Here is a 13,955-nt window from a genome sequence, read left to right as displayed (position 1 = left end):
AAAGATGACATCCTAGAATGTTTTTGAGCAAGTTATTTCCTCATGCAAAGAGAACTGTCTGCAGACCAATCCCTATCAAATTCTTTTACTTGTATTGGCAGGGGAGGGCAAAACCCCCTAAGATCTTTCTTTTGTTTAAATGCATTTCCTGCCTTCCTTACTGCTATACACTGTGTTGTGACAGGCCTATTTATAGTCCAAAGAAAGGAAAAAGAACCACTGGAGGCAGGAAAACTAAGTTGGGAAAGAATAGAAGGAAGTGTGGCTGCCATTTAGCCAAACAATCTAGAACTAATTGAGCTCAAAGGAGCCCAATTAGCTCAGTGAAGCTGCTGGGAGGGAGCAGAGCACAATCCTGCTTCTCTCTGCAGGGCCCTGCCAGGGCTGCTGAGTGGGAGAGCCATGGGCAGGACACTGCTGGGAGCAAATAACCTCAGCACCTCAACAGCCTGAGAAGAACTCTGAAAAAACGAGAGTGATGCCAGTTGGATACCTATCAAATTAAGGTAAGTGCCTCCTTCTGGCATTTCTGCTTGCTGCATGCTCCATTTCTTTTCAGGTATGGCCAGGCTGGAAAATGAAAAAAGAATGAGTTTTGGCAAAGGAATAGCAACCGACCTTTAGATAAAGGTTTGGCAGGATGTCTGATTTTTAGATAAAGAAATCTGAATTCACTTATGGATTCCTCAGAACTTTTCTTAAGCAAAAGAAGCCTTTGCCATAAATCCATGCCATAACTGCTGTTTCCCTGATTTGTGTCATGTTCTTCTTACAGATTGTGATTAAGTACTAGAGAAATGTTATGGTAAATGTATGCCCCAAAGGAAAATATGATGTCAACTCTGCATTCATTTAAAAATATAGATTTAGAGAAAGACAGAGGGAGGGAGATGTATATGGAATATATATTTATACAAGATGTGTTAATATGGAATAGAGAAACACATCAAAATGTATATAGTGCAAGTTTTGAGATAATTCAGTCTTATGATGTAGACTTGAAGGTAGGAACTTAGCCTGAATTAAAGTACCTGAAAGTTTCTAGAGTTTTAGAATTTATTATGACAGGTAATTCATGTGTGTGTGCATGCATATATACAAAAATATACTACATATAGATATCAAATCAAGATATATTATTCATTGTTGCTTGCATTGCAATACTACATGTTGCCATTCTGAGGTCTAATTTAAACTGACAGTAGAATATGAGTGGAAATTTCTAATCTGCTGATTTTCAGATACTATACACAATATCACACTCTCATGACTGAGTGTGTAAAGAGCTCCATTTTAAGATAGATCAGTGTACAGACCATATTAATTCACTGAGTTACCATCAACAAGACAGACTTTTAAGATGGAAAAATTGAGTTTTTTAAGATTGTGTGTGATTTCTTCAACTCTCAACCTGTCCTTTGCACTTCTAACAAAGGAAATGCTGTTGTGATTTGCAGGCAGCAGAATAGAAGCTGTAGAATAACAGACTCAGGTTTTCATCATGCAAATTTTATCTTCTTTGAAAGATCTATGAGAATAACCTTTGTATTAGTCTCATTTGTGTTAACACATTACCTCTAAGCATATGCTATTCAGATTATTAATTTGTTATTCAGATGTTGTCTAGGATTAGCAGTTTATGGTAAAAGGTTGCTGGTGACTAAAAAGGAAGTGTGATGTGTTGTTATTCTACTGTATCCCCATAGGATGCCATTATGTTCAGAGTCTGCTATTGTGAAGATAGCAAGGCAGGATGTCACCCATGTAGGTGAAAAGCCACGACAGGACAATTGTAAACAGCAGCAGTCAGCTGAAACTGATCCAGGGAGGTGCCAAGCAGCAGCTCCAATGAAGCAGATGGAAGCCAAGGCTCATGGAAAGGATCAGGCCTTTCTTTGTCCAATTTCCAAGTACTCAGCATTTACAGTGATTCTCAGTAATTTACAGTAGTTCTAGGTGGTTATAAGCCTGGTCTTGTGAAGACTAAAATGGCAGTAAAACTAGAAACTTTTACAGATATTTGCAAGAGAAAGCTCTTTAGACTGTAATTTGAATAACTAGCATAGCACGCTCTCACGCAGGTAACAGTCCTTGTTTTGAATTTCAGTAACTGATTGCCCTGCACAAAAACTAAGCAGCAACAGAAAAAGAGTGTTTTAATTTAAAAATTTAGGAAGCATTGCAATTTCTGGTGTTGAATAAATACAATCATTTCCATGAGATGTCAGTTGCGCAGCGACTGCAATACAACTAAACAGTACACACCTTATCATTCAGATTTATTTATTCAGGTCAGCAGGACTCACCATATTTTTTTTAAAGCTTGGTACCACTGCATGAATGTAGCAAAACAGAAACCTTTCCTTAGCTATAAGGAGAAGATCACTTACAAATCAGCCAGTTACATTGTAGTTTACAGGAAAAGGTGATCAAAAACATACTGATGCACTTTCACATTTGCCTTTGGAAAAAATACTACAGATGGTAGTATTAAAAATTCCCTAGTTAATGAGAATTCCTTAATTAATTTTTAAGATGGTACTTAAAAATTCCCTAATTTATAAAGATTTGGTTATAAACTGCTAGAGTTCACATGTTCAAGAGCTCAGCGTTTGCAAACGGAGGGTTTTGTCCTGAAGATAGAACCATGAGGAAAAAATACTTCACTGAGAGAGTGATTGGGCACTGGAATGGGCTGCCCAGGGAGGTGGTTGAGTCACTGTCCCTGGAGGTGTTTAAAAAAAGACTTGATGAGACACTCAGTGCCATGGTTTAGCTGATAAGGTAATGATAGGTCACAGGTTGGACTCAATGATCTCAAAGGTTTTTTCCAGCCTAGTTTATTCTGTGACTCTGTGATTTCAGAAGGCTTTAGAATGAAATTTACACCCCAGCACCTTATAAAATCTTATCACCTGCTAGGGTCTAATTACTCTGCAGGAGATTCTTTCTACATAAACACTTTTGAGTGTTCACAAGTATTAACAGAGCTGCAATTATTAAAGCTCCAAGCTGAAAATTAAATATGAGAATTTGATATACCAGAAGGAAGTTGAGGTTCACATGCTTCCTACCCTGACATTATTTTACCAGGTAATTCAAGAGGTTTAGGGTTGTAAAATAAATACCTCAGTCAGCTGTCACTACTGTGTGGGCAGTATGGATTTCTGGTTCCAGGAAAGCTGACTGACTTGAAGAAAAATCACATGACTTAAAAAGTAATGCACTTTGGGTGACAAGTTATGCCATGCTTTCCTGCAAAGCTAGTTCAGGTTTAGTAAGATTTATTATTCCTCATGCAATTGCTCCAGTGTAAGTATCTTAATTTCTCTCTAAGCCCTTATTCTACTCTACCAGACACTCTTACAAGGAAGCTTTGTGCTCCAAGTCACCATTTAGTCAGGCCCACGAACATTACAGGAAAAATAAGAGCAGAGAATTACACGTGTTTGGAGTAGTCAAAGCAAGATTTTTCAAGAACACATGTACAGTCTACAGTAGTCTCACTCAAAAAACAGAGCTGGGGAAGAGGGAACACAAAAAGAAACCCAGTTAAAACACATTAAGACATCAACATTCAGTACTGGATAGCATCAAAATAATTCTACAATGAGATGCAGCTGTTCAGCACAACAAAAATGTTAGTGTTAACAAATAATTTTTTTTGATAATGTCTAAAAACACCTAGCTCATAACTATGTGCTGAATAACATCCTGACTTGTGAAAATGTTTGTGCAGGTGCTTAAACTTAAGCATATGAGTAGTCTCATTGATTTCAAGCAAAATTATTTCAACAGACTGATAAAATGTAAAGCCTGGCAGAGTCATTAGATCATCTAGTCTGACTACAAACACAGCATGTTAATTTCACCATTTCTCTTATCCAAAACCCAAAAGCTGTCCTGCTTACAACAGAAGAATGTGGATAAAAGTTTAAGGGGAAGACCACAATGTTCTACATGCATGAGTAGCGACCCACAACCGTGACAATTGTTCAGGCTGACACAAATCCTTTAGCTCAAATGGGAATTAAATGTGCAGGCTTTGCACCAACTTACTGCACAAGAGTGAAGGTCAATATGTGTATGGAAGATGGACTGTTTCTCCCAGAAGTCTCTGTGCTATCAGAAAAAGCCATTAACTTTACTTTGGTTGCTTTCCTATTCTTCTAGTGGACTAGAAAAGTACTGTTGCAAAAGCAAGGATTTTTAAAAAAGCTTCTTTAAAATCAATCTTTATGCCAAAGTGTAGATATATTTTTTTACCTTAAATTCTCTCATTCACCCCAGACCATGTGCAAATTGTGGTACAAAATTAGGAGCCATTGTTCACAAACAGATGAAACATAGATACATTAACCAAATAGAAAAATACATCTAGAATGAATTTGTCAAATCTCTTACTTGGTCACACCTAGGCAGTTTAAAAAGACTGATTATCTGAACAATAGATGAGAAAACTGGAAGACTTGACCTGGGGTCTCCTTTCCAAGGATTAGTAGCAGTGGGTTTCTGCTGCATGAACACACAGCAGCAGCAGTGGTGTTGAAGGATATGTAAAACATATGGTATTAACAAATAAAAGAAAAAGAGGGGGAAGAAGAAAGACTGTCTTGGAGTACAAGTCCATCTGGTCAATAACCATACAGGTATCTTCATGTCTTAGGTTACCACAAAACAAAACAAAACAGAACAAACAAACAAACCTCAACCAACCAAACAAACAAAAAAAAAATGGCTTTGAGAAGTATTTGTCTTCATCTTCTTCCTATTCACACTGAATTTCAGGGTTGGTAATCTCCTTGTTACTTAGTATAGTACTTCCTGGGAAGCAGAGGGGTACCCTTGGGGAAGGAAGAGCTTTTCCCAGCTTTTGGCAGCAGAGGGAAATGGCAAACACTCTACCTCATGCAGAGGTAGATTCAGTCCTCTGTTCTTCTCTAAACTCCCTGCAGCAATTTCCTCTCATCTGGATGTCATCTCTGAAGTGTCCCTTCCCAACCCCCTGTCTAGTAATGGTTGCAGACCCATTTATCACAACGGTCCCCAACAGACTCTGTGGACTCAAATACAGTGCAAAACACAGCCCTGCTCTGATGGTTCTGTAGTGCAGCACCACACAGCCCCAGGAAAATGAAAATGCAATGTGGCCACCCTGTTGCCAGTATTGCAATGAAGATGTGCCACTTGGTCAAGATAGCAGAAATGCAGAGAACAGCCAGAGTAGTTATGGTGTGACACAGAACATTGTGTGCAGTCTGCTCTGCCAACATGGTCCAGCCATGCACCAAATAACTCCACTGGTGGGGCTGGACAGAAGAATTTAAAGTCAAGCTACCAGGTCTAGCATTGTCTCACTAATTGATTAATGACTGTTTACATTATAGAACTGTAATTCACTCGAGTTAGAAAGAACAGAAATTAATGTGTACCAACATCTCTGTTTAGACAGCTCAACATTCTCAGAATCCTTTCTATTCTAACACACCTTTTTTTCCAGCATAGTGTTCCATTGTTATTTTGGAGTACTACCGTACCACAATTATCTTGGAAGGCTGGAGACAAAGATAAATCTTCAAAGATGAGGTCATTACTAAAGGGAAAAGGAAAACCAAACTCAGTCTCAGTTGAACTACAAAATATTCTTCATAACTTCATAAATGGGAACAGGCAAAAGAGAGAAGTGGATTAATGCTGATTTTTTCCATGCTGCTTGACCTTCTTCCCAAGCATGGATAGTCTCTTCTTTCTCTCTTAAAAGAAAGCACTTTCATACTGCCTTCATATAATGCTATAGTTTTATTCTGGAACACAGCCTGTGTGGAATTCTGGACCCAGCACATCACTCTGATATTGTTCTATTCATTCAGATATGTTCTATTAGAGATAACTGTCTTAAGCAATAATTAAAAGCAGTAAAAACATAAAAGAGCAGGATAATGTCTTCATACCACTAAAAGAAATGGAACTGGAACTAATAACAGAGAAGGGCCCAGAGTAAAACAAGTGTAATAAATCCAGCAGTTAAATATAGAGACCTTGGCCCCAAGGGGCTCTGTCATACAAAATATTAAGTGTTGTGACTATAATAAGCAAATCTCCTCTCAACTAAGGAGCATGGAAGCAATAGACTCTCTCTTGTCTTTGCACTGAATACTTCATACATAGTAGGAAGGCACAGATAGATGCAGATTCACTCATCTCAGAGTAAGCTGGGAGCATGAACCCTGAGATATTCGCAGCAGATTTCAGACAGGCTGCTGGATAACAGGGTCTGGCTGATAAACATGATGTGTGTTGGACTAAGTGGAGATCCTGCCTGGCAGTTCTGGCATTTGTGATCCATGCCTTGTTTTACAGTACATAAATATGCTACTGTTCATAAGCAAGGAGTGCATTAATTTTTAGTACTTTGACAGAAACTGTTAAAAAAAGGTCAGGTGTTTTTCTAGAGAGAAGAAGGAAACAGGCTTGGTTTTTTTTTCTCTTTTCTGGGTCTGTTACTAGTCTCCATTTTTTCCACTCTTGTAATGTCAATGCAAATGGACTATGTCATTCTGCAATGTGGAATGTAGTGCTCTAAGCTGAGACTTAGATACTCAGTACCAGCCTGTGCTGCATCACTGAGGAAAGACAGGCTTACCAAACCAAGAACCACTGTGATATCAGTGGTGACAATATGTTTATCAAAATTAATAAAGTGAAAAAAACATTTTTCACTATTCATGCATAATACAAATTTGGCGGATAACATTCTCTCTCTTGTAAAATTTGAGTGAAAATAATTCTCAGAAATTATTTATACAAGACAAAGTTGACATCAGTTGATCTTACAATAGGAGACAAGTAAAATGCAGAAAGCTAGGTACTTTCGGTAAAACAGAAATAGTGCATTTTAAAACATGCTCAGTGAATTGAAAACTTTCTGTGTAACTATAATTTCATTTAAAGTCTGAGAGAGAGTGTCATGAAGAACTCAGGAAAAAACCCTGATGTCTTATCCCTTGTATTCCTTTGCACCAAGTGTGGAAAAAAGCCATACTTACTAGAGATTTTTAAAAGGTAAAGGAACTACTGATTAGCTCAAACTTACCAGATGCAGAAAAGACAACAAAAACTGAGAGCTGCTGTACATTCAACATTACAGCAATGCCCCATCCTTGTTCAGCACATCACTCGCAATGAGGATGGCTAGGGAAACCTAGAGAACAAATCTCTTCCAAATACACAAGTCTGTTTAGAAATCTTCAGTCTAGACAGTATTGAAAAAAAAGCCCTTTATGACAGATGTGCATTTGTGCTACTGTATCTAAGTCTAGAATTACTGGAACACACTCTTCAAGCTCTGTTTCTGAAATGAGCATCTCCACCCTGTGGAATATAACTATTCAGTGTAGTTGGTAATAGACAACGAAGAGCTTTTGTTGCTTTAGTTTTTTGGGTTTTTTTTGTAATCGTGGGTCTATTGTCACTGCTACAGAAGCTGTCCTTAGTGCCTGCTATCACTGCATGGCACAATTTCACCCTATCTCTTAGCAAGGGAGATGCCAGCCCACTTTAGCATTCAGAGTGCAGAACAAGTTTTATTTTTCATTCCACCTCTGTACTTCAAGGTGAAACAAAATCAAGTAAAGTGAACTGGAAATATAGAACAGTGCTTGTACTATAATAGTAACAATTTTAAAATTTCTTACACATCTTTATAAGGAAGAAACTATAAATTTCTACCTTCTCTGTGAATACTGTGGGCTTTGGAAAGGCAGGAATAAGTGTGATAAGGGTTGTCTTGTGGATGGAGTTTGTTTTTTTTTTTGAGTAGGTTTGAGGTTTTCATTCATCCCATCAGTCATTTTTATCCCCTTTCTAAATCTGAGAACCGAAGATAGAGAAAAAAATAAGACCATCCCCTATCTTTCATGCAAAATTTTTAATCCCTAAAATCTAGTATCCCCCCTATACTTCTTTAAAGAAAATATCACATAAGTTAAGAGACAATCCCCATTAACCTGCAGCTGTGAGTACACAGCATTTCCACAAACCAGTGTACAGATTCCTGGACATCAAGAGGAGAAAAGAAAGAAAAGGAGGGACATACATGAGAGAAAAGGCTGCCTTCCACCTTTATCATTAAGCTTCATCCTTACACCTCCCATCTCTACCTCCTGGATCCTCTCTCCTTTACTCTTATAGTCTGTGCGTTCATTCAAAGACACGATCCTCACAGGTCACTTCAAACTGAAATATTCTATTCTATTCTATTCTATTCTATTCTATTCTATTCTATTCTATTCTATTCTATTCTATTCTCTATTATATTCTCTATTCTATTCTCTATTCTATTCTATTCTATTCTATTCTATTCTATTCTATTCTATTCTATCCTATTCTCTCTCCTATCCCTTCCATTCCAGGCATACTGCTTCTGGGTTTTCCACTAAGCAGACCAAGTGCTTAGGAGAAAACTAAGAGCCATCCAAAAGTGGTGGTAAGACAGCCTACAGGACAAGCCAGAGCCCTCTGGAACATGGCATGAGAAGCACTGAGGGCACAGACTATTGGCAGAGTGGCTTAATTCCCAAAGAGTTAAGGAGTCACAGTAACAAGTGAAAACCTTTGTCAGAGGCTTACAGCTGGGCTGAATGCTTACTAGTTCAACAAAAAAATCCCCCACTGCCTGCCATGGTGCAGCTGAGCTGTCAAAAAAGCAGGTCTGTACTTCATAGACTAGAACTATTACAGTTTTTCAACTTGTTTAACAGAGCACAACAATTTTTTCCATCCATAATTTCTGACAATAGAATTATTGGATACTTTAGCTTAATTCACAAACTCTGAATTTCAGGTGGGTACACAGCATATCAAACTTCCATTTAAATTATTTTCTCATATACTTAAATCACCGAAGGGCACTGTTTTCCAATGAAAAGCAACCAGCAGCCTTGACTCTAAGCATTGTTCTAAGCTCACCTTATGACATTTAATTGATGATGTCACCTTATGACATTTAATTGATGAAAGGAAGGACTGATTTCAAGGGTCATATCTAGGGATGACCTAATTTGATAACTTATCCTCTCAACTCTTACTCTCTTAGAGGTAATGTGACTACTGGGTGCACCCTTGGGCACGAAAGGGGAGGAACACTGGGCATTTGCAGTACTCCTGTGCCCCCTAGAGCATTACATTGAGGAACCTGGAGCTGACTTAGATTGCTAGGGATGTAATATAGCCCATAAATGTTTAAAACTGATTTAATGTAATGTAAGGCTGAGAGCCTTTTTGCAGTATTTTCAGCAAAATTTCCTATGTGATATGTCCCTCATATGTCCTTTAGCTGGAAGCTATGTGTAAGAGTTGTTGCACTATTTATAGAAGCCCCTTTAATCAGACTTAGGTATTTATAAAGCATCCTGTCTGGTGAAGGCTTCCATGGTCTGCTTTCATTCACTTCAGCTGATAGTGAAGGCTATACAGTATCTGGGACAGTGAGGCAGACCAGTGAACCAGGCAGTTTCTCTGTTAGGTTTGAGTTCCATATGTTCTAAAAGGCTGAAGTCCAGGAATAGTGCAGCCATTTAGGAAACAAACTTAGCAACTGAAGACTTGCAGTTAATATAACCTGACATTTATGTCCACTGAGAGTCTTACACCTGTTCCATAAATTCCAGAACATGTTAACAGAAAAGAGACATTTTCAGGCAACCCACAAAACAGAGGTCCATAACTGCCATGTGCAGAAAATAACTCTATAGTTCAAAATTCTGCACAGTATCAAAGCACCGATGTTGAGATAAGATCTCTATCAGTGATCAATTTCTAAATTAAAACACCTACAGTTAATTAAGTACACATAAGCTAGACACAGCCAAGTGCATCTAAAAAAACCCTAAAAATAAAAAAACAGAGAGAAACAACAGTTAAAAAGAAGCCATGAACTATAGCCTCTCCTACAGTAAGGAGAGGCTTTTGATCCATTTATCCAGCATCAGTAAAAGCAAAAATCTTCCTGATCTCAACCCAAACCAAAATGGACAACTGTTCCACTCTTTAGTTCCTTGAGGCTATTCTAAAAGCTATCCATGCTATGTAACATTAAAAATTTTACCTTACATGTACACATCACTATCACAATTCAGTGCTAACTGTGCTTATTTTTTTGTTGCTCCTTTTCAGTATTTCTCATGTCTCATTTCAGCATGACTGAGAAATCTGTGTTCATTTCTTAGTTTTTATTTAAGGCATTAATCATAGAATCTTTTGAGTTGTAAGGAACCCACAAGGATCATCACGTCCTACTCGCAAATGAATGTCCATGGAGAAAGAAATGTACCCTTTTCAATCCAGTTTTCATTTGTTTTCTCAAGAGAAGGCAGAATACTGTTGTATTCCATACAGCCAAGCTTTTGTCATATTTAAGATGCTATCTGATAGATGTAAGAACACAACACTTAATTTTTTGTAGCTGCATTAACTACCTGGTCTTCTTTTGTATGTCGGTGTTTCTTTTAAAAAACAGAAAAGAATAGAAACAAAGAAAAACCTCCACAAAAATTTTTAAGACCTTTATTTTCAGGAATTACACCCAAATTATTTCTCTGTTCTGTTTCACAATGACTTAAAATTGTCTGTGCTATTTTATATTTTAAGTCATTTTAATGAATTAAAATAGCATGAGGATAAACTTTTTCCCACATAAACCTCAGTTTACGACAGTATTTACAGAGCCATAAAAATAAATTTAATTGTCTACTCATTTCAGAAAGTACAAAGGCTACTTTTCTTTTTAGGGAGTGTATCCCAAGCTGTTTATGGGATATTGCCATTCAGTCATTATCATTAAATTATGTTCCTATGTGGAGCATGACTACCAAATAGAGACAGCTATTCAGTGCAGAGTGATGACATTGTGCTATTTCAAATGGCCCAGGTACTACCAGTATTTACTCAATTATATGAATGGTTGCTGAAAAATGGAAAAGAGTGCAGTTGATACTGCATAATCAGAGAAATGGACAAAAGTAACAAAAATGGTATTTGTGGACAAATAGATTCTTTTGGAACACACTTCAGTCAGGTTTTCTTCAGTATCAACAAGGAGTAATTTTGTACAAAGCTGTAAAGAAATTTAGTTGTAAAGTAATTTTAAAGCTGCATGTAAAGTTCTGTTACCCTCGATCTCAGTGCATTTTAGGGGAAACAAAATGGCTTTTCTCAAGGATAACTCATTTGGTCAATGGGCTGTGCCTTAAAGCACAGTGGGCGCCTTCTCCTTTCTCTGAGCGAGGCCAGGTGTTTACACCCAGTTCTGTGATCCATGGCCAGGATCTGCTGGAACTTCCAACTCAGTTCTGCCAGGGCAGCTCTCACTCCCTTTTTGAAATTGCCATTCCTCCAGTGGCCTAAATTTAAACAAACTCATTTCTCGAGGGCTAATTTCTCATTTTTAAATTCACAGTTTTTACAACCTCCTTTTTTGAAGCCTCCTCAGCAGCTGTGCTGGGTCACAGAGCCCCATGCCCTGGGACAGTCTCTTGGAGTTCCCCCAGGATGACACGAGGAGCAGCTTGCTGAGGTGTTGCCCAGCCTGACTGCACATCAGGACACACCTGCAGCAAACATTCCCTGTTTCCCAGGCCTTCCTCCTCCCTCTGCACTGACCCCCTTACTCAGGCCAAGAGGAGGCCAGGTCTCATGCAAAGCTCAAGCCCTTGGAGGAGGAACCCCAACCTCAGAGCTCCTTCCCCCCAGGCTGGGACAAGAGCCTCCCCACAGCTGGATACGCCCATGCCTGGCTGGGTTGAGGGAGCTCCTTCAAGGCGGGAGCTTGTTCTCTGGAAACTTGTTGTTCAAGAAACAGGAGAAACTCACAAAGGCAGGCGTGGGTAATTAGCACAAGGGCTTCTTCCCTGCTCCAGGCTATGCTGGCAGCACTGGTGGCTGCATGGTTTTGTAACCATGTGCTGGTTTATATAATATGAAGAGCTGGGTAAGGTCAAAGGAAGCGACCCCAGTTACCCTTTGTCACTGCAGACTTCATCTTCAGGGATTTGCTGGCTTTCATTGGAGTCTGACAAATGTGCCAGTTAGATATGCTATTCTATTTTAGCTATTTTAAAAACAGGCACCTGGCTCTGAGAAATTCCCTTTATTTGCCCAAATCTTGGTTGCAGCACTATCTATTGGTGCAGTTTGTATTTCAGAAAAATGCCCTATAATGCCCTTTGTAATCCAATGAGACCACGCTGTCTTGCAGGATCTGGATTGCTTACCAAACATCAAAATACCATTACCATGTCCTTTACTGATGGACAATTGCCTGTGTACTCTCAATCTTGCCAATTTGCGGTACTGCCAGGGTTTCAGCACATTATATCCTTTATGTGGGACGGGAATTTCAGAAATTCAGAAAATGATCGTTTGCACCTCACCCTTGAAATACCATTGACTGTATGCCTTTGTCCTTAAATACCTAAATATCTTTAAATGTGTGACCAGGCTAAAGGGAGTTAAGTGTAAAGTCTCAGTTGAATTTCAGTAATGTATGACTACATATCACCCTGGAAAATTTCATCAAAACCTGTTCCTTTCTTGACTTCAGCATTTCTCCTTCATTTGTCCTACATCTGGGAACGTGGGGATAAGGATGCTTTTTTTTGCTCTCTCTGTTTAGACTGATAGTCCTCACCCCAAAGGGTCTGTCTCAGTCTGACTATACAATGTCTGGCAAAATGCAGCCACATAATCCATGATGTAAAAGCACCAGATGACAAAATTAAAATGATCTCCAGTATTAATACTCACCACTCTACTGTCCAAACACAAAAGTGTGTAATTGTTACCCTTAAGAACAACTAATCCCCAAAAGTGGGATTGGTCATGTATTTTGTATGATCACTGGAGTGGCCTGGTGTTAAAGACACTAGGAATGCAACAGTATTTCAAATTTTACTGTTCCTGCTTAAATTCCTGTATTAAAACGCAGTAAAGTCTGAAGTCAGAAAAAAACCTGAAGCGATCAACGGGGATGTGTTTAACTTTCCACTTGTGCTGCCCCTACTGTCGATTAAGGCTTATCTACTGTTTGGTGTTAGTCATTAAAAAAAAAAAAAAACTACCAACAAAAAACCAGAAGTTATGGAGCACATAGCGCCGCGTTCCAGTCAAATGCTTTAGCAAAGGCTGCTATTATGAAAAGGATTTTCTAATAGGGGGAATAATGATCTTCAGATTCTAACCTCCTGGCACAGCAGTGAGATTTATCAGGAGGGGCATGTGACTAGTTAAGACACAGAGCCCCAGCTTGAAGGAAACAGCTGCTCATTTCATGCTTTAGCACTTGGCAGCTGGACAAGGAAGGGTGATGTTTGTGTTGAATACCTCTGCAGAACCAAGTACAGTAAGTGATTTTCCCTGTTTTTGATTTTTTTTTCCTAAACTGTCATTGCTTTACCATTTTCATCCTAGACCTTTCATAAAAATATTTGAAAGAGTGAAGCATATTTTTGAAACTTCATAGATAAGCAGTCATTCATGCTCAGATTTCCTGCATTTTTCTGACCTGTGATTAACAGCATTGTTTTTGGTCTTGCGGGAACAAGGCAGTGTTTCGCCCTCGTGCTAGCCAGGAAGGGACTGTGGTGCTTATTTACTCAGATGATGGAGTGAGGAGGCTGTTTATGATGATTGTATTTTCCTTTCTCTGTAGAGAAGAGTTTTCCTTTCTCTGTAGTCAATAGGTAGTGATGCAACTTGAGGATAGAGAAATTTCAGTGTTTGGCTTAAAAGTACTAGTGTAAGGAATCGACAGAGGTACTCCCTCAAAACAGTGCGATCAATCTGAGCAAAATTGCTTGTGACTGGTTACTTTCTGAGGGTGAATGGAGAGGGTTTTTTTAAAGGAAAAGGTACAAGTAGAGAAATGCAGGAAGACTGAAGATGTACTGATTAAGATACTA

The 13,955-nt window shown here is 38.7% G+C and overlaps 1 protein-coding gene across 2 annotated transcripts in view; it reads left to right on the top strand.

The window, feature by feature from the left end:
• The first annotated feature begins 437 nt into the window (after positions 1-437).
• Positions 438-13,955, top strand: part of RASGRP3 (RAS guanyl releasing protein 3) — a 58,647-nt gene continuing 45,129 nt past the window's right edge. The window contains exon 1 of one of the 2 annotated variants that reach the window (XM_053937174.1): positions 438-506. The gene's annotated coding sequence lies outside the window, so the exon portion shown is untranslated. Of the gene's footprint in view, positions 507-13,328; positions 13,397-13,955 lie in introns of those variants that run through there. The other variant, XM_053937175.1, reaches the window with a different exon arrangement.

The sequence above is a fragment of the Vidua chalybeata genome, chromosome 3 (assembly GCF_026979565.1).
Source record: "Vidua chalybeata isolate OUT-0048 chromosome 3, bVidCha1 merged haplotype, whole genome shotgun sequence".
In the NCBI taxonomy this organism is placed as follows: domain Eukaryota; kingdom Metazoa; phylum Chordata; class Aves; order Passeriformes; family Viduidae; genus Vidua; species Vidua chalybeata.
This window is presented reverse-complemented; position numbering and strand designations above follow the sequence as displayed.